At 38.0% G+C, this 21,881-nt stretch overlaps 1 long non-coding RNA gene across 4 annotated transcripts; it reads left to right on the forward strand.

Annotated features, from left to right (window-relative positions):
* The first annotated feature begins 42 nt into the window (after positions 1-42).
* Positions 43-4,888, forward strand: LOC103703968. 4 transcript variants are annotated; one of them, XR_003385073.1, is made up of 4 exons: positions 43-101; positions 2,708-3,300; positions 3,388-3,465; positions 3,551-4,888. It is a non-coding gene; the product is annotated as an uncharacterized LOC103703968 (long non-coding RNA). The 4 variants fall into 4 exon arrangements; XR_003385074.1 differs by having other exon boundaries at positions 2,708-3,000; positions 3,120-3,300; positions 3,388-4,888; XR_005513522.1 differs by having other exon boundaries at positions 2,708-2,763; positions 2,873-3,300; positions 3,388-4,888.
* Positions 4,889-21,881: the final 16,993 nt, after the last annotated feature.

A 21,881-nucleotide genomic window follows, 5' to 3' on the forward strand; every position in this document is an offset into this window, starting at 1 on the left:
TACCGAGCCGAGCCCGAGCAGCTCGGCTCGTTAACAGCCCTACTACTGATCTTGCTTTACTGTTTTATATGTTCTCGTGCTTCCCTCTAGTTTCACTTTAGGTATACTTTGTCTTGTTATTTTTCTCCATACTTGTTGCTGTGAATGTGGTTTTTGTTAGTACTATATTTTTTGCGTGAGTGGGCTGTGCGCCTTTGCCCCCTAGAGTCTGCTTTACTATCAACGTGCTGCATTCTGGTCTATATTGGTTTTTTTCGATAGAATTCATATAGTTTCATAATTTAGATATGGTTATTTGTTGGATGTAGTATCAGAGGTTTTGTGAAATTTGCTGCATCTTGTACACTGAAGTACCTAGTGGTTAAATTTTGCTCTATACTTTTGCAATCTATGGGTCTGATCTGCTTCATTGTCATGAAAAGCACATGTCATATTGTAGCATATTCTGCATTGATCATTTGATCAGATGTCTGCCAGCGAGTATATTCTTTTAGAGTAATTTGATGCATATATTTCATTCTCTATAATACCAGGCACAGAGATTTTCTTATACTTTCAAATATCAATTAATACCTGTAAGTGGTTTGCTGTTGGAAATCTGCTGTTGTTAAAATCTTAATATGAATCAGAATCTATTTTGATGCTGCATTAATTTGTGTGTTTTCATTTGCAAACATAAATCGTTATTCAGTTTTAGGTCTTTGTAGTTTTGCAAAACCAGCAATTTCTTATTGAGAAAATGGATGTCCGGTGTCTACCAGCAGTCATTACTTAGTCAACTGACAGTGGCTTTTGCAACCCATTTGCTACTTCTTGATGCAAAAGGAAAACGTTACTTTGCTGCCGATGATGGAAACAAAGCTGATAGTTTGTAATGTACTGTTCAAACTAACTTACATGGACAGCATTTTGATTAAAATTAAAAAATGCTAGTGCAAGTAAGAAAAATTGAGAAAGGCAAGTGTCATGTACAGCAGCAACCAATAAAAATTAAACCCATTATATCCACAATACAAGTATTACTCTCTCTTCATAGTTATGATAATGTACATGTTTGTCCAGATGAACGTCATTATGTAGTAGTGATTAGTGTTTAATTTCATATTAGAGTGATCTCAACAACTTGTTAAGATCTTCCACATTTAATTAATGCTGTGAATTGTCTTCCTTCTAAAATACACATACACGACTGGTTGACACCTAATTTGGCTAGACAGCCTTGGCCAAGCCCGCTTAAACATTAAGATTTATCTTGCCCTTTCTTTTCCTATATGAGCCCCATATGGGAAATTGGGGAAAGCAGTGAAGGTTACCACCAACCCAGATATGTGTATCCATTTTGAATTTTTTTTTCTTTCCCCTTTTCTTCTTCTTCCTTATTCTTCAAACCAGTCTTCTTCTTCTTCTCCTCTTCCTCTGCTTTTTCTTCCTCCTCTTCTTTTACTGCTGCTTCTTCTTCCTCTGGCCATGCTGCCCCATTTTCTGTTTTCCTCCTTTGTTCTGCTTGATAGCTTTTATTCTTGTGGCCTCCTCTTTTTCCTCCTTTCCATCTTCTTCAAGAGTGTTTGCTGTGTCACTCTGCATTGTTTGGTGCTACTTTCCTGCCCCATAACTCTCATTGTCCTCCTCCTCCTCCTTTCTGGGTGCTGGCTGCTGCAGTGGGAGCAATGCGGTAGTTGCTCTTCTTGTTCTTTTGGATTTTGATCTCTGGAGATAAGTGTGAAAAATTGGTTTAATGATGCCATAATGGTGAAAAAGGAGTTTATATATGCTATATGCACATGCTAATTTATGTGTCATTAAAGGTAGGGAGTCCACCATCTTGCTTCAGTTAGGAAGTTTTACAACCTTGAATTTATCTTATAGTTTACAATTTGAAGTTTAAGATAGTAACTCGTATGTTATTGTATTAGGAGCTCACTTCATCCGACAACCTTTACCTAATTGAATGTTTCATTCTTACAAAGATAATATCAATCATTCACGAATGTTCAAAATGCGAATTTAAACGTGCAGGCTACTTCTAATATCCTTTTGGAACTGTTATTTGCTTGTGCTAATCATCTGCATCCTTCTGCCTGCCCTGCTAATATTATGCACATGGATGCAATAGCAAATGTTTTACTTTCTGGATCTTGCTTCCCACATATCCACAATGTCACAGGATTCTATTATTATGTTAGTAGATGTGAAGAAAACTTGTTTTTACATGCATGCCCTTGTGATTTTAGTATTGAAGAACATCTTTCGTGGTGTGACAGCCTCTTTCGGCATTTTGCATCTGAAACGTTTTCTGCTTCATGGAGAGAGATCCCAATAATCATATGAGAGTAATACCTGCATTGCAATTGCTATTTTTCTGCTTTTGTGCTGCTGAACTAGACGTACATTCTACATAGGGGCTTGACATAAATAACCCGCCATGTACGTGTGTATGTATGCACTTATATTTTTACCGATTTATCTACCTTTCTCTATATTATTATTGTTTATAGATCAAAGTCTTTGAATTTGCTGATAACAATGTAGAATTTATGGGCTTTGTGATCAGTCCTCTGGGAAGCTTTGTAATTTGTGTTGTCAGTCAGTCTTTTAAGTGACTTGCCAATCCTCTCTATGTTTCATTTGTATGTCCAATATCTATTGTGATATTTTGTTTGCCAATCCTCTCTATGCTTCGGAAATGATGCTCGTTTTTCTACTCCAGATAATTTGGATGCTTGGAATACAGCTGTCTCCTTGCCCATGTCATCCAAAGTATCGGTATCTTGTTCATTGTCGAGCCTTTTCATTCTCCTCTATTGGTTTATTGGCTGATCAAGAAAATGACTGCTGCTCTCTACTTCATATGTTGAACTACATCGACTCCCAGGTGTTCTGCTATAGCTGTAACTGGCTATCGTTTCATTAAAGGCATCCATGGCCAGCGTGCAGTTATCATGTTTGATGTCACTGCAAGGTTTACATGCAAAAACGTCCCCACATGGCATAGGGACCTCTGTTAGTTAGCTCTGAAACAATCTGCAACCATTTTTCCATGTTCTGTATTTTCTACTACTACACTTGCCATGATTTTACATTTTTTGTCGTACTTGATTGATATGTCTGGTTGCATTCAGGGTTTGTGAGAATGTTCCTATCGTTCTCTGTGGAAACAAGGTTGGTGTAAAAAAACAGGCAGGTGAAAGCAAATGTGGTTACATTCCACAGGAAGAAGAATCTGCAGTGCTATGAAATTTCTCCTGAGAGCAATTACAATTTTGAGAAGCCTTTTCTGTATCTGGCTAGAAAGCTCGCAGGGTATGGTGGGTCTTATTTTGTTACAGAACTCTGTTTGAGTTGAATCCTTGAAATTGAGTTTGACATATGATAACTTGCCTTCTGTAGGGATGCAAATCGTCATTTTGTCGAGCCGCCAGCCCTCGCACCTCTTGAAGTTCATATCGACCTGGCTGCACAATAACAGTAAGTGAAACAAAAACTTGACAACATTGCTGAGTTACATGAGTCACCTTAGTATCATATAATTTTTTGTTCTTCATTGTTAAAGGTATGGAAAATAAGTAAAGAAATGGTAAGATTGCTCCATCGTGACCTATACATCACGGGTTCAAAATATGAAAATATTTATTGGCATATGGAGGTAAGGCTGTTTACATCTGACCATGCCTAAACCTACAATCATGGAAGCCTCGTGGTGTCCTCCTTTCGGGACTAGCTTATTCCATGGAGTCTTGGCTTTAATTTTATCTTCTGGACCGGTTTATTTCCATGGTTTTATTTTTGTCCTTTCAGATTGGCTCATTTCCATGGATTAGTCATCCAAATACTTATTTTTAAGCTGTGCTGATTTTCTGTATTCCTTGGATTGTTAAATCCTGATGGGCTGCCACAATACGTGGGTAGACATGAGTCAATTTGGGCCCTGGGTGGCCCAAGTAATAGAGCAGTAGCTACTCCGTGGGGTTTGTTGGCAGCCCAGCTCCAACTAGGCCAGGCTTTGCAATCTCAGCGTGTCGTGATTAATGGTACGAGCGAGGACCGATGACTTAGGCGAGGCGACGAGGAGTCATTGATGGGCCCAAAGAGACCGTGGTGGCCATTACCCATCGAGGTTTCTCGGCCCATGCTGGCCTCCTGCATGTCCGCAGAACTATATACATTTGAGGAGTGATTGATGCACACTGGCATCTTCTGAGGGAGACATGAATCCGAGCATTGAAAGCTGGTATCTGAACCTCAGCTACCGCCATGTCGCTTCCATTCATGTGCGGGTCCTTGGGAACAATAGAGAGAGACATGGGATCCTTGCCCACCTAATCTACGTTTACGACTGAGAGACAGGAGAGGGACTGAGAGAAATGATGGGCATTTTGTAGAGCTTAAAGCTGGGCATGGTGTGACTGGTTGCTGTCTGTCCGTGGACGGAGGTGAATTGGATTAGCATTTGCTCCTCTGTAGCAGCCGGTTCCAGTGAACCATGAATGTTAAAAAATAACCTCTTCTTTGGAGCATCTCCAATCATGGCGAAATATAAACTCACGACTTAGGATGAAAGGATGGCATGGGGTTACTTTGCAAACGTGTGTGACTTACCTCAGTTACAGGAATTTTTAATCTAAGGCACCTCAAAGCAATCTTTAGGCTTCGCATGATATTATAAGCTCAATTCCGTCTAAACTTGCTACTTTTAATTAACCTCCAGGTTTTTTATAGCTTATATGTAGCATTTCTTTTGGAGGACTTGGTGGTTATTCCCCACCCTTTAGATTTGAACTTGAGACCTCTCGTCTGCAGAGATGGATATCGACCAGCTGATTCATTAGCTTATGTACTAGCTGACACTTCTGAACTTTAAAACTCTAAAAAGTTATTTTCTTTCGAACCCTACTTGAACGAAAAACATGTTGATGAGATCTATTATGTAAATAGTTTTTACCGATCCCAGATGAGACAAGTCAGGATTTATCCATGTGTCAAAAATGGTTCTTCTGCCTTTTATTGTAGATCAATTCAAAAAAAAAAGAAGATTAAAACAGATGTGTGCCCGAACACACCCAGTCATCTCTGTTAGCAGCGCCTACCTTGGTCGGCCCCACGCTACTCCGGATGTCAGCCCACCAGTTTTGAGTAGACCAATTCAGGAAGTGTGAAAGGGTCTAGAATTGGTTCTGGCTGCTGGAGTTGGAGTGGTAGGTCAATTTTTATAGAGTGATGTTGTGGTACATTAACCTACCATTTTGGACTTCATAATTGGATGCTTCAAATTGGATTATATACCAATAACACAATAACTCTAGCTGAACTTTGGATACGGTTGAAGAGGCTGTAGCTGATCATTTGACGTGTCTCTGGATGCATCTCCTAAATTCACAAGTTTCCAAACATTGAGCTAGCATATTATGTGGCTTGCTTTATTTTGGATGCTCATCGTGCAGCATGTGGTAGATGAATGCTTTGAAGACAGCATTAGCTACTTACGAAAAGGAGCTTGTAATTTTGATGAAATCTTGTAATAAATACATTATCGCTTGGATTGGTCTGCTCTTTAGATCATTAACGAAATTTACCTTCCTAAGTCAGTTAACTAATACTTGCGTGGCGTCATAATCTTTATGCAGTCTGCAATCCGTGAACGCGAGTTTTCCTCGATGAAAATGTTGGATTTTTCAGTGTTTCCAGAAAAGTGCTGCTAAACCCACATGCATCTGTAGGTGATTTTTTGACATGCCCTGCATCATTCCATCACTGTTGCTGTATAGGTTTCACTTTTTTTTTTTAGCTGTTTTGAGAAATTGCCAAGAATGTCTTGCATCCAATCATATGAGGTTTAGGTCCCTGCTGCTGACTTCATAGTTTCTAAATGACCGCTTGAGAGTTTTCATACAATTTATCAGCTCAGCATTTGTGAGCTTCAATCTCTTCTCTCGCTTTGCAGCACGCGTGGGATGCCTGGTCTAATGGTCATAAAAAACCTGGGAGCAAGTCATCTACCAACATAATTAAAGCATAGGTTTCAATTGCACAAGGGACCTGCAAGCTTCCACAAGCAAGCGTAATCAAGAAGAATACTGGGTCTACAACCAAACCCTTAGGTTGTTTTTAAAGGACGTTTTGAGATGACTTATAGAAAGATCAAAACAAGGGATATCAATGCCTGCTTTGACCCGGTGTTTCCACCTCTCACCATGTATATAGCGTGCTTCATGAGCTAAGTAAGATGTTGCCATTAGAGATAATGGCTGAAAGTTGCTAGTACAAAGTTTCTTGACTTAGACCTCTGAATGATATGAGATATGATCAATATGCGTGAGTAATGAAACCTCTCGAAGTACACGGTAGCAGGGATTTGGAAGTTAGGGCTTAAATCTTTCCCTTCATAATTGCCTCCGCAAAATGGTCCAGGGTCATCTATCTTCTTTTTGACGGGGAATGGAGGAAGCGAAATGCTTCCTCCAAATTGGTCTATGGTCATTTGTCAACTTTCAACTATTGGTTGATTGTGATTCTAATCTTTGTGAGTGCGAAGTCTTTCTTATGAAGTATAAGATACGGCATTGCCATTATCTTGGATGTCATCATTATCCTATATCTTCTCCAAGATTGACTGTTTGGATTGCACGCGCAGCCAGGATTAATGAGGCCTATGGACTAGGAACAATAGCTAGGATCAAGACGGCAATCTTGGGTAGCTTTTGCAGGATCGAGGACAGCATCCTTGGAATTGAAAATTAACAGAGTGGGCCATGAATAGATTAGAGGTACTTTTCTTTTGTCCGCTCATATTGGTGTTTGAACACACAGTAGCGTTATTTCACACTGACCACCCTCGATGTAAAAAAAATCTAGTCTTTCTTTAGGAAAGTCTATTAGCATAAAGGCAGAAGAAATGCATCATCCATCACTAAATTCTCAGCAGCTCATGTAATAGATAGTGGATAGGAGGAGGTGCAAGTAATCAGGGCCCAAGTAAACAGAAAGTAGTCTTGGTTGCTTTATCCTCGATCTTGACTGGAAAATTTGCAAATTCTTTGACAACCACGGAAGGAAGAAAGACCTTTCAACTACGGGTGCTCAAACAAAATTCTACAAGCATCAACCTCAGCCAACAAGAAGAGCTTGACTAGATACAAAGCAGACTAGAACATGTCTTTCTCTATCTTACCAGTCATGTAATCAAAAGGCTGGTTAGCTTACTGGACAATATATGAAGCTTCAAATGAAAAAGGGATGGTGAGAGGACTAGGCTGGTGACGCTTGCCAACCGGCCTTATCTCAGCTAGCTGGCACTTGGTAACTTTTGAGAGGTTCTAGTTTTTGAACCATGATTGATTTTTTTTCAAAAAAAAAGAAGAGAGAGAAGGAACTATGAGATAGATTGTTAGCTTCACCATTGATTCAACTGATTCTCGTAGTCGAGCTTCCTCCAACATAATACCCTAACAGCAAGCGTATGTTTAACCGCATCCATCAAACCTACAACTCTTACGTATAACTCCAGTATCTACGATTTGTTTCGTTACTTCTCCTGTTTCAATTGACCAAGCACAACTCAGGTTAAATTGTATAGCCGTATTGCAGTAAAAGTTATGACAACCAACATCCTGGCTGGTCATCCAGACTTCTCCCACACATTCAGGTCACTAAGTCGTCATATCAAAGGCATAAAGTCTTCCAGGAAAGCTGAGCCTCGCAAGTCTCAAGGGAATGAATAGATGGATGCCTTCAGATCTCAGGTCCAGGAGGGGGGAGAAATCCAGAGCTTTGTGGGGACAGGCGACGCCCCACTCGTACCACGCGGATCTCACTTGGGGATCCAGGTTCCTGTGTGTGAAAAGGTGGAGCGGATGGAACGGGGCGATCTTTTTATCGCTGCAGGTTTCAAGGCATGGCCTTTTTGGACACAAGCATGCGGACGAGTTTTACTGGTAGGTTCCAAAGTAACAAACGCATCGGCCAGAGATTGATTGGCCACCCATTCATTTCAATCCTGTCACATAATATTATCATCATCATTATCATCATTCCGCTGTTCATATTCATCCTTATTCTTTTCAGTACCGGAAAAAATCGCCAAACCGTTTTTTTAATTAAAACATGTATGTTTCTTTTATATCTCTATTTTTTAATAAATTATAAAAAATCTTTCATTATATATAAATTATGCTTACATTTTATAATATAAAAAATTTACGTCTATTTTCTAATATTTATTTTTATTCAATATTTTAACCCGAGTCAAGCTATTAACTTTTAATGGAACCTAAATATTTTTTTAGAATTTTTTTTAAAAAAGTTCAAAATAATTTTACTGATATAACAATCATTAAAAAATAAGAAAAATATATGCATTCTCTTTTTTATTGGTGAATAATTTTATTTTTTTATAAAAAATGATCTATTAATGATATTAATTTAATTGGATATAAATATAGATTTTATAAATTAATGTAGGTAAGTGTAGCAAATATGAGAATTCTTATATACATATTTTTTAACTTTAGCACGGAGATAATAATAAAAGGTTTTTTTTTAAAATGGGTGGGTAAAATAGCATACCTCGATGTAATTGAGGAATTGTTGATAGTACGAACATTGCTTTTGGAAGAATATCCGGGCGCTGCGGAGAGGTTGTTATCTTTGTACTCCCGGCTCTCCCTTAACAACTGTCATTCTCTTTCCAAGATTGCCCCTGTAGTAACGCTTTCAAACGTTGCCGGCTTTGTAGGGAATAATTGAGGTGCATGGGATGAGGCCAAAAAGGTGGCCAGCCTGCCGCACTGTCAACCGGAGTTCCATCTATGCCCTTCAAAGATCCATAGCAACCGGTTTACGTAAGCTTGAATCACTTGATCGAACAACAGTCATTTTAGCAAAAAAAAAACAATAGTCTGGCCTCCGTTTGGACACCGAATAGTGAACCTAGTGGTAAACAGTCTTAATCGTATATCCACTCTCTAACCAGATGACCATAAGCTAGACTTGCTCGCCATTTTTGTTGGCATTCCATGGATTGGTGGGATAAGTTGTGGGAACAGTAAAAAGTAGAGGGAGAGAGAAGTGTTCCTGTGGTTAATTTCATTTTACCCTCTTTGTAAAGTAAAATCAACCACTTTAGATGGCTTATTGGAGCATTCACCCATTAACATCAACATGACATTACGAGCTCTTGTTTGTCAGGTTAAACTACTAACCCACCCCTAAGCATCATATAACTAGCATGCAAATTAACAAGATCTAAGTATTTCTCATATTGGCCTAGGCTCCCTAGTATTGTCATATAATTTAGACTACTTCAAAATCGATGAATTAGAAAGAGGGAGTGTGAGGGATGAGTGTCTGATCATTCGTTGGGTTTCATTGTGATGAAATTATACTTGATAGGCATCATATTTTATTTATCGGGATTTACTTGATGCTCTATTCCAGTTTGAAAATATGAAATGTGATCATAAATTAAGTTTGTGGTGAAAAGATTTATTAAAAATTGACCTCATATAAAATATATGTAATGGAAAGAGAAGTTTAATGTATATCGTGTTAGTAATAGGGATAAGCTAGAAAGTATTGGTTATAACAATTAATTAGCTTATCTGTTCGATGCTTGACATGATTGTTTATATCATCTTCATTAGGAGAAGAAGGCTAGAAATTTTTAATAACATTGTAAAATTTTTTTGTTGCCCTTAAATTTTGAACCGAGGTCGGAGCACTACTTGACTTGCTCTAAGGTCGGTGAGAATCAAGCTGAATGAGGTGGATGAGATCGAGGTAAGGAAGAACTGGTTGCCGTCGAGGCCTACCTACAGGAAGCCCACTTGCCGAAAAGTTTTTGGCGGAAGACCTTCCGATGCCTAAGTCAGAATAATAGAGCAACAATAAGGAAAGAAGAAAAATTGTAGAGAAAAGTCTCTAAATGAGTTTCTCTAAGGATCTTCAGGCTATCATTTTATATAGGGTAGTATACTGATTTATTATTTGATTTGGCGCGACGTGCCTTAACTATGATAATGGTCGGCTGCATATCAACAACATGGTAATCGCCCCGTGTGACAAGTACGTGGCAGCAATTATGCCGATTATGCATTGACTGCCGTGTTGCTATAACTATTGGTCTTTATTAGTGACTGTTACATTGTTTTTACCAAAGTTATTTACTTTAGTTAGTATTGAGACCAAAAAGATCGGGCTAATCCATCAACATGTCTAATATTTTTTTCAACAATTTTGGGAACACCAATCTCTTGGGAAAGGCATTTGAGAAGTTCCAACGATGAACTGTGTAGTAAAATATTTCATCTTATTTGTTCTAAATGTAATATATGGATATCATATACAAGGGTTGGAGTGCCGCGTAGGTTTCGGCAGGGCGAGCGCGGGTAGGGGTAATTAGGGCAACCAGCTAGGGCTCTTTTTTTTTCTTTTTTTTTTCAGAAAAAACAAAGAAGTGCGGGCTTCCATAGAAGAGCGAGAAGCAGGCGTTTGGACATGAGAGGACAAATTCGTAGCGTGGGCTGGTGACTACCGGCCACTTCCTGAGTTGATGGGAGACTGAGAGACGGGGAGAGAGAGAGAGTGAAAGAAGGAGGCCGTTTTAGGTGTTCGGATGGGAGACATAAAGCGAAAAGGTTTAAATGATTGATGCCACGTGTCCAACCGCGTCTTGACGGGCTGGGCCCCACCTCCTGCCGCATGGCGATGCGTCACACCGTGCTTTTCCGTGGACGTGATTGAGTTGCCGGAGCTTCGCTGGATCCGGGCCGCGTTCCACCGTTCCCTCGAGCCACCGTAACCATACGAAGTACGCCCCCCCGCCGCGGTCCTACATGCGGCCTTCTCAGCCGATCGATCTCTTCTTCTTGCTTTCGGAACTGGACGGCGGGGTGGGATGGGGCACGCTCGGTACGGTCGAATATCTTTGCCATTTAAGGGAAGAAAAGATCGATAAGAGTCTTGGCTCCACCACAGCCGCGAGTGGAGGTGGTTGTGGCGGGGCTCGATCGGGTTGCATGTATCTTTTGTGCCGACGAGAATGATTGTTCTTCTCTTACAATTGGGCAAAGTATTTTAAATTTTTTATTTTGCTGTCCGCACAGCTCTGAAGCAATTATTATCCGATCTAAGAATGCATTTTTAAGGGGAAAAAAAAAAGGAAGCATTCCTTCGCACGAAAGATACCACCCCTCTGTTGGGGTATGCTGAGAGGTTTCGTGGGTGACATTCTTTTGCCTGAAATAGCAATTAAAATGATGGAACATACGGTGGAAGAGAAAGGATGGATTTAGGGGCTAGTGCCTCGAGCCACTAAAACGATCACCATCCTAATGACATCCACCCGTGCAGGCAGAGTAATTTTTTCTTTTTCTTTAATCTATGGTACATATGCGTACGTGTATACAGTATGGTACATATTCGTGTCCATGCAATACCAAAACAATCAACTTATTTATGTTTCCACGAGATTCTAACGAGGAGTCCAGCCTCCTTTATTAACCAAAAAAAAAAAAAAAACTCAGTTTTGTTTGGCATCTCCACCACATTACAGTCATTATTATTATTGTGCATGTGCGAACAAAAGAGATAGTCTCATTGATCCATGATGGCTAAGATTTAGATACATGAACATGTTGATCCTTGCTTTTAGTGGAAGACACGAAGAAAGAAAAGATCTCTCGAGTCTCCAAGGGCCTTTGAGGATTTCAAAAGCATCATCTTATCGTGTTGGGGTTTAAAAAGTGACAAGGCTAGGGCATTTTTGTGACGTTGTGTTGGCTTCTTTTCTCCATTTTCCTTATATGGAAACTTTGTGTGCCACCCTTGCCTAAAAACATATGTCAATATCAAAATTATGCAAATCATTGTACTTCTTTTATTTCTATTTATGTTTATTTCTGCTCTGCTAAATTCTGAGCAGAGGTCGATCACCGCTCGGCTTGCATTGAGGTCGGTGAGAACCGAAGAAAAGTATAGTCCGATGAGACCGAGGTGGATAATAATTGGTCGTCGCCGAGGCCAACCTACAAAAAGTCCACTTGCCGAAAAGTTTCCGGCAAGGGACCCTTCAAGGCTTAAGTCAGAATATTAGAGTAATAGTGTAGAAGGAAGAAAATTTGTAGAGAAGAGTTTTCAAATAAGCTTACCTAAGGATTCTCGGGCTACCCGCATCCATTACCTGATTTAGCGCGACGTGCCTTAACTGTATGGTAACGGTCGGCTACACGTTAACAATATGGTAATCGTCCTGCGTGAGCAACACACGGAGAAAATTACGCCGATCATGCATTAACTGTTGTGTCGTAATAACCGCTAGTCTTTATCACCTCGAGCAAAGTGGCACTCGGTTTTCATCGAGGTTGTTCATCTTGGTTCATATCGAAGTCAAGGAGGTCGGTTCAAGCCAAGGTCAAGATGTCCACTATTTCTCCATCACTTTCTTTTATGATAACTAGCAATTCCAACATGTACAATGCACCTATAAAAAGATCTAAAATTTAAATATATAGATAATAAATATAAAATAAAAAAATATAAATAAAAAGTTATAAACAAGCAATGCATATCTTAAAAATAATAAATAAAAAATATAAAATTTAAGTCCTTGAATTATTTTGTATGTGGATCTAATTGAGACGGGGAGAGAGAAAGTGCAATTGAGAAATAGAAATGAGAAAATGAGGTCCCCAATTGGGAAGTGCAAAGAGATAAAGAGAGTGCATACAAGAAAGAGATAAATTTGCAATTTTTTCCCCTTATGCCTGGTTTAAAATAGGAGACAAAGGATGGCAGAGAGATGTAGAGGGCATGAAAAAAAAACTAAACTGATTGTGGGAGCATCAATATTTTTATTTATTTTAAATCTTAAATAAAGTCCAATAGATCGAGGATGAGGATAAGGGATGGATAGAGTGTTTTTTTTATAAAAAAAAATACTCCTATCAATTTGGGATATCCGGCACAAAACATGTAGATAAGAGATATGGGTGCGGTGCACAGAAGTATATATCTATTTTCCTAATGGTTTTTTTCACAGATATTCTTAAAGAAAGAAATTAAGAGTATATTAGGGTGCAAGAAAACCCCAAAAAATAGAAAAAAAAAAATAAAACTTCTCCATGACCAAAAGTTCCGCAGCCATCTAATTTTAAATTTATCAAGCCTATCACTTTTCTAATGAAACAAACAAACAGGAAACAAGATTTTTCTAGAAAAATAAAATTTTCAGGCACTTTTCAATGCAGTCAAACATGTCATAAAAGCATTCTGCTGAGAAAAGTTAAGAGACAGCATCAAATGTGAAATATATCTACCGTTCAGGGATGTACTCTTTATGGATGAACCTACGAAACTTTTTCTACCAGACAAATTGCCCCTAAGGTCAAACGAGATGAGCTAGTTTGCAAATAGAACTAGATGGCTTACAAAATTAGAATACGGGATTCTGTTGTCTAACACGCTGATTTGAAAAAAATCAAGAACTCCATTGGAATGGGATCTTTGTGCTCAGACGGGGAGTTTTTTCATAACTTCAAAGTGCAAAGGATCATCACCAAACATGATGTAAGATCTAGCCTCGGAATGAGCCGTATTGGATTGAAATCGGTAGGCCCAACTGACTTCAGCTCTTGACCCAAAGCCAGAGCAGAGAAACGAAACAGAAGATCGCGATTGTGATCCTTTGCTTCTGCTTTCTCTCTTTGGTTCAGTAGATAAGCCACAACACCCGTAGCTGCCGTGGATTCCGTGGGCCGTTCGAACTGCCACCAACCATTGGGTTGTGCTCATCCATTGTCGGGATCGCGGATGGATGCAACGACCGAGTGTATCGCCTCTCCCAAAATCTCTTTAAATACCCGAGTTTCCCCACCTCTGGATCCACCGACGAGCATCTCTCCCTTCTTCCTCACCTTCGACAGCCATCATGTCGCCGAATCCGAGCTCTGTCATCCCCAAATTCTCTCCATTTCTCTCTAAATCTCCGACGACCTAGTTTTTCTTCTTCTCTCTATTTCAAGCATCGCCGCCACAAAACCGTCAGAACCAACTGTCTTTGACCGAGCTCTAGTAGCTCCCATCACAAAACCTAGGCTGAGATTCTCTTTCCCTCTCTCTTTCGCTCTCTAGACAGACTCAGGAATCCTAGTATAAGTCTTGCTTTCCTTATTGCTCGGATCGAAGTTGACCCCTACATGGAGGCCCCGAACCGCTCTGGTACTTGGATGGTAGATCAGTCCATTACTTCAGCCCTAGCTAGATCTTTTTGAAATTTGGCTACTATTGTTCTTCACCTGATCAGTTGAATTCTTCTTACTCGGATTGAGCAATGACATTTGACCGACCTGATTTGGGGACATTAGGCTGTTTTCCAATAGTATTTTAATTTTTGACTTCACTTAGCTTTCTGAGATGATAATGAAATTAATGATATTTTAATGATATTAAAATAGGTGCACCTGATCCGTCCAACCAAAGTAAAATTTTTTAAGCGAGAAGAAGTAAGTCACCTAATGCTCAAAGTACATTTTTCAAATTTTTAGGTCAAGCATGTTAATATTATGATAGTAATTATTTTAAAATATGTTATATGCTATATTATGAAATTTGAAAAATGTGACTGGGCAAATTATAAAAAAATTGTTATATATCTATGTATCAACATAGCTATTATCTAGGTCCGCCAATGAAGATTATTCACTGGCTCTATCGACTTGTAATTTGAGTAACTAGTTTCATCACCTCACTATTGGTGATTAGAATAATAGTATTTGGATACTGTACCACTGATGGTTAAGAATAGTGGTATTTAATACTTGTGCATTCCGACCTATGCCATTGAGTTATGTGGTCATAGCATGATGTTGGATTTCTAGTATTAGTTTATTAAAATAATAATATACTTCAAGAAAGAGATATATGCATTATTCGAGAATTGATTTATTTTTCAGTCAACATCTTGCTCTTTAACTAATTATTTGGCATACTTTGACCTCCACTTTGAAGTGTTATATTGCTTACTGAGTTAGTATAGCTCATTAATATACTTTCTCTATTTTTCAGACCTAGATGTATAATTGCTCGAGACTTGGAGAGTGTACTACATCTTTTGAAGATACTTTCAGTTATTGAAGTTCTAGTCAGATTATTTAGACTAGTTAGAATATTTTATTTGATTTAAATAAATAGTTAGCATATGCTAACTTATGTCACTTTGAAACTATTGTAAAAATTATTTAAATAAGTTTTTGATTAAATAAATTTTTAAGAATTATTATTGTTTTGATATGATCTACAGCTTTGCATGCTTGTATGGTCCAGATATATAGCATTTTTTACGCTTTAGATTCGAAAAGTGACACATGAGCCCTTTTCTTTTTTTTTTTTTTTGAAAAAGCAACAAGCATATATAATTATATGTACTCTCCTTCAAAACTGCCGCCTTGGCAACTTTATGTACGTCATGCGTCACGAAGAAAAGAGATGAGATGATACAATAAATTTAAGAAGAGAGGCATGAGCGGACGGAGTGCACGCCTTAGCGGCTTCAAAACTCCAGATCTTGTTTTGAGATCGCAATGTTTAAAGGTAAGCATTCCGGTCGAATTCTTGAATGGTATGTTGGAAAGTCAACTGATTTACTTGAAATTCAAAACGGAGGCTGTCGACAAAGAATAGCTACAGGTCTTATGACTCAAACGTGTGGCTTAAGGATGATATGGAAATTAGTGTCTAAAACATCAAGGGGGAGAATGTTAGAAAACGGGTCTGCTTTACCTACCATCCCCATTGCGTGCAGGATATCATCTACCTACCGAATAATTGGTAGTTATAGCAAATGCAAACCTACTAATCTACAACGACACATTTTGCATGCTAATTCATATAATATCCAACTTCTTTATGCGGACGGGTGCAGATAATTCTTATTCAAAGCTTGGCATTGTAGGGGTGTTGAATGTTGGATGGAGTTGATCTACAGCAATACCTACTCTCTACTATTTGTCTCCAAATTTGGGGCATCTTTATAGGACACCAGCTATTTAATGCAACTTTTTTTTTCTTAGAAGGAATGAGGGAAATATCTCCTTTAATATTATCAGCCTAGTGAAAAGGACGCGGGGACAAATCATTGGAAGGTGCCCGAACTCATGTGTTGCTTGTTCTTTTGGTTAGTTGGAAAAGTAGATGATTTAATTCCTGTACCCGACCACATTTTACACACTACTTTTGATTAGATGAATTAAAGTACACTTATTATTACATTAATTTCAACAGGTTATATCATATGCCCCTAATGAGAGATACTGAAAAATCAAAGTTTCATTTATAGTGGTTGGTCCCAAGAATAAGACACATGAGACCAAATCTTAAACTAACTTTATTTAAAAATACTTAAGAAAAGCAAAGCAATTATTGTAACAATCATTTAGAGAGAGAAATCAGCAATACAAAATACAGCCAAGTAATTTAATGCATTAATTTTACGGTTTCATGTGCTATATACACGTAGGGACGAGATAAAGTTATACTTTTCTTGAATTAATTGAACATAGGGATCCTATGCAGATCACATCGATAATCCGAGCTATTAGACATGATTACCACATCTGAATTACTTAGAGATAAAAAAATCATATTATTTAGAGAACCTTACTCTATATATCAAGTAGTCAAAAATATACATTATTTTATATTATTTAAAATTGTCCAATTTTTTACCACATGATATATAGTCAAAGGATCTCCAAATGACATGATTTTCAGCATGTAAGCAATCTAAAGGTAATAGATCACATCCAACAGCTTAGATAATTGATATAGGATTCTGATTCAAAAAAAAATGTAGCTATATAAGAGTTATACTAGGTGTAACTTGAACTTAATCAATATATATATCTATATATATGTGCCCATGCATGCGTGTGTATGTATGTATATATGTATGTGTATGTATGTATATCTAAATATCTGTATGTGTATGTTTATATACATTTATATCAACATAAATATCGAGATTGCTAATTATGATATCCAGCGCATGAAAACCACTATAAAAAAAAAAATTAATGGTATTGTACCATTTTTTATTTCATCTATAGTTTACGTATATTCAAATCAGCTGAACTTTAATCTATAAATATTTTAAAATATGTAGATCAAGATCAGTAATATGCATTTGCAAATTATGTAGTATACGATATACTTAAGTTCACTAGCTATAATGCCGTCATTTGTATTATGCTCGTTTGATATGTAGATAAAATATCTTTAAAATAAACAATTTTTAGTTTCGATGCATCTTATATATCATTAATAATGTTCAACAGTATCAATTTTTATATTAGTAGCTTTTTTTTGGTACACCGGCTCCTCACACCACACGTATATAAGTACAACCAAAGAAATCAGAAGAAGGAAGCTGGCCCAGCGGGTGGGGAATATTCGCCTGATTCACTCAGAGAAAAACTTTAAAGTGATGTGCCGCATAGGAGGCCACCCAGTCTACAGCTGTGTTGGCCTCCCGGTACATATGAGTGGCCTTAAACGAGCCGCAATCCTCTGCCACCCGTCGTATGTCACAAAGCAAAGAGTGCTCATCCGACTCGGCGAGTCACCCATGGATCCCCTCGATCACTGAGGTCGAGTCATCCTTCTTTTTTTTTTTTTTTTTTTTTTTTTTTTAGGTGGACATACTCGGCACCTAGAGCATGCCTCGCGTAGGAGAGACCCTTCCATGCCACTCGTAGCTCCGCACCAATGATAGGGATGTCGTAGATCCGTCAACCGTCAGCCGCCACAAAGCTGGGGTGGTGATCTCTGATGATAAAGCCCACTCCCACTCTCTCGCCTTGCTCATCAGCATTGCCATCAAAATTCATCTTAAGAAAGCAAGAGGATAGTGCACTACTGATAAACTCTGTCACATAAAGCAGAGCTCTTGCCGCCACCGCTCTCTGCTGGGACCATCTGTCTTGAAAGATCCGGACGTTCCTATCTAACCAAATATGATAGGCTAAATAGGCACACCAGACCTCCCACTCTATCATGTCTGGCCTCCTCACCAACGCTCGCAGCCGAATAAGAAAGTCCTCTGACGAAGACCTCCTCCGCCCGACAACGGGAACAAGGCCTGCGCACTGCCAAACTTGATCTGCATGCAATAGCAAAAGAGGGCATGGCAGATGGTCTTCTCCGTCGATAGGCAGACCCCACAAGTGGGGGGCACCCTCAACCCTCTGCTTGCCAACACACCTCCGGTCGGCAGGCACCCCCAAGCCACCTTCCAAAGGAACATGACACTCCGGAGGTGGATACGAAGCCGCCAGATCCAAGCCTCCTCTATTGTTGTTTTTTAGTGCAAGCATTTTATACTATATGCATCGAGTGCATTCTAGCTTATCTCACTTTCTCTCTATATATATTCAAGGTGGCATATAAATTAACTTTCTATAAATGTCTTCCTAAAAACAGGGGAAAACAAAAACCGAGAAAGCTCTCTCCCCCTCCCTTCCATGTCCGAGTCCAAGGTGAGCCCGGAGGACCCCGACCCCGAGCGTTGGGGTTATGGTTGCGCTGTGCGACTCATGGGAGCGCAAGGCCCCGGCCTGCCTGGCTCCATTAGGACACGGGTAGGGGAAGGTGCGCCATCTCCTCTAGCGTGGGCCCCCAACTGGTGGGCCCCTAGAATGGGGAATTGGCAAGGCGTCCTTGGCGGCGGCATATCGGCCCGGTAGTAGCGGAGAAGGCGCATCGCACAGGCATCGTTTCTTGCCATGTGCCCCAATTTACGCGCATCCTTCCAAAACATCCGATCTCTAAAATATTTAATTATATTTTTTTAAAAAAAAATTATAAGATATAATATATAAATAATAGAGTAGATTAATTTAGATTCAAACTGGTATTTCTATAATAACCAAGTTAGAGCAATATATAACTGGTGTTCTAATAGACGTGGACTTGAACTTGTACCCTAAATCAAACTTGTAGAATTGATGTGGATTCAATTTTCTAAAATTTATAGGCTTAAAAGATATACCCAACACCCTATTCATTCCGAAGAACTTTATTGTTTCTAGAAAGATACAAAATAACCAAAACAGACCTCCAATGCACGGTCGATGTGCTGGTACCGGTAGGATCGGAAAAAAAAAGAAGAGAAATTAATATCCCGAGAGCTGTCTCCAAGGGTGAGGCTGCATCTCCTAGTTTGGGTTGACTATGTGTCATGTGAATTCTAATTAGCATCAGAACTTGAAAAGTTCAATGATCCAAACTCCAAATGGTTCCAGGACATGTAGCCAGTCTTGGTTGAGCCTTATGCCATGCAGAAGATTCCAGCAAACCAATTTAGTTCATGATAAACCATCAAGAAAATTGGTCCATGATCCTTAACCTGAGCCTTCTATTTAATTGACTACAACCATCTAGCCTTCTGGTCTTGGCTTCTCAACCTCCATCGGTCTTACCGGCTAATCCTTGTAATATTCTGCTCTCCCTTCAACAAAGACCTCAACTACCTTGGGCACTCTCTTCACATTTCCAAGGACTTTACAAATGCTTTGTGCAATGTTAGTAATCAGTAACCATGCCAACTGAGGAAGTAGATCTTTCTTTATAATTTAATTATGTAGCCAAATTCTTCTAGTTCAAACTAGGGCTGAAAATAGATAGATATTGATCAGTATATATTCATATCCATATTTGTTTTGGTTGATAAATATTAATATGAATACATATATGAATCAAATATGAAAAATCATATCTGTATTTTGTTCTATTTGACATGGATGCAAATCGAGAATTGGTAGTTGAATACAAATACGAATATAAACCTGACAGTTGAACTCTCTAAACCATTAAATCATTGAATCACTGTGGAAGGCAAATTAACTTAAAAATATATTAGTATTGTCACTTATTTTTCTATAAAGTTCATAAGAATTGTATAAAACTAAATAGGATTGCAGAACTAGACATTTAGATACATATTGGACAGTTAACTATCCACATCAACTTCTACTTTTTCTTTTAAAGGATATGAATGCGAATATAGAAGTTAAAATTTGCATTCATATTCAAATAGATTTAGATATTAAATGGATTTAGATGGATATTATTTGATCTATTATCACTCCTAGTTCACAAGCTTTGGAACGGCTTAAACTGGAAACTAAAGGGGAGGTATATTCATGAGGATAATATCCCATATATGGGAAAGATGTTGGAAAATAATGGGCAGGTACGGCAACTGGTGACTTTCAAGTTTCCCGGAAAAAAAAAAAGGCTTGTTAAATAAGGAAACAATTGCTTTTGATTGATGCATTCCGAGTCCAATTTGTTGAAAGGTTTCCTTAGCACCTTGATTTCTAAAAATCTGGATTACTTTATACAGTCCGCTCCTAAATCCAATGCCATGTTAGAAGACCAATCAAAAATATGCTTTCTAATCAATACACCGATAGCTATGCTCATTTCAATTTATAAAATGCTTTTTTTAGAACTAGGATGGTGGATGCCTGATGGAATATCTAAGCGAGGATAGGATCGAATCAGTTTCCACCCTCCAATAATTCATTACATTTATTTTTCTTATGAACTTTTGACCCATGATAAGAAGATTTCAAGGCTGCCAAAATTCAATCATGAATCACATAAATTATTGCATGTATTGGCTACTATTGGTAAAGTTAAATGCAACTAGACTACATAAGTGAAAAATTATTAATTATGTTGATTTAGATTTTTGTCCGAAGGAGTCTACTTTCTACTAATTCTATAAGTGCACTATTTCCCCAAAATGTCTTTCTTTTTTTTTTTAAGAAAATCAATCTCTTTTCTTGCTTTTTCTCCAATTCTTAAGCTATATCCTTGACTTTTTGCCCTACATCCTCAACCTTTCTTTCTTTTTTTCAATAATAGCTGCACTTTACTACCAATATCACTTATACCGATGTCCATATAGCAAATGAAGAATCCTATACAAACTAAGGCTTCAAATAAATATGTACTAGCATATAACTCATAAGATGCATGATTTTTTCTTCCTTTTCTAATTATTCTTGGAATACAATATAGTAATGTAATAAATTATAATAAATAGAATGCTTTTAATAGCCAAATTTCTATTATATATTTATAAATAAATTTTAATGATTACCAAGTAGAAACACACAATATTATCAATACCAGCATTGTTAATACCAACCCAACATGATGTGTAGGTTATTACGATCTATCTAATTGTTCCAACCATTCAATATAACAATGTAGCAAGTTATAATAAATAGAGAGCATTAATGGCTAATGAAAGCAATATACTTTAATAATGGTTGAACAAAAGTTTTCATCAAATATCTAAATTACTTTTCAATTTAGCTAGATAATATTTTTTAAATATCAGCTATGCTAAAAATACTTACTTACAATAGACATCTATCAATAAATGAATTATTATGGATCTATCTTTCTCTTGCATCATCCATACATTTGTTCGATAATAAAGAGCGGTATTATATTATTAATACAGATATCCACATAAAGAGTAAAAAAACTCTCTACAAAGTAAGCTTTTATTATATATATATATATATATAATAGATAATTGATAATAGAATAGGGGAGCATATTTATATGCATCAATTATACAGTGGCAACAAAACATATAAACTAAAAAATATAAAATACTGCCGTCCATCCGGCAGCTTAAAAATGGGGAAATTAAAAAAAGGAAAGAAAAGAACTAAAATGCGACCATTAGCGAGAGAGCGACGCCTCACATAATGTGCCTGGCATCCAGAAAACAATCATAACAACTGGCAGTCTTATTCTTCTTCCGTTACGCTACTAATTAATCTTTAATGCCTTGTCCTTTGTGGAGGCCCCCT

Source organism: Phoenix dactylifera, chromosome 9, assembly GCF_009389715.1.
Source record: "Phoenix dactylifera cultivar Barhee BC4 chromosome 9, palm_55x_up_171113_PBpolish2nd_filt_p, whole genome shotgun sequence".
In the NCBI taxonomy this organism is placed as follows: Eukaryota; Viridiplantae; Streptophyta; class Magnoliopsida; order Arecales; family Arecaceae; genus Phoenix; species Phoenix dactylifera.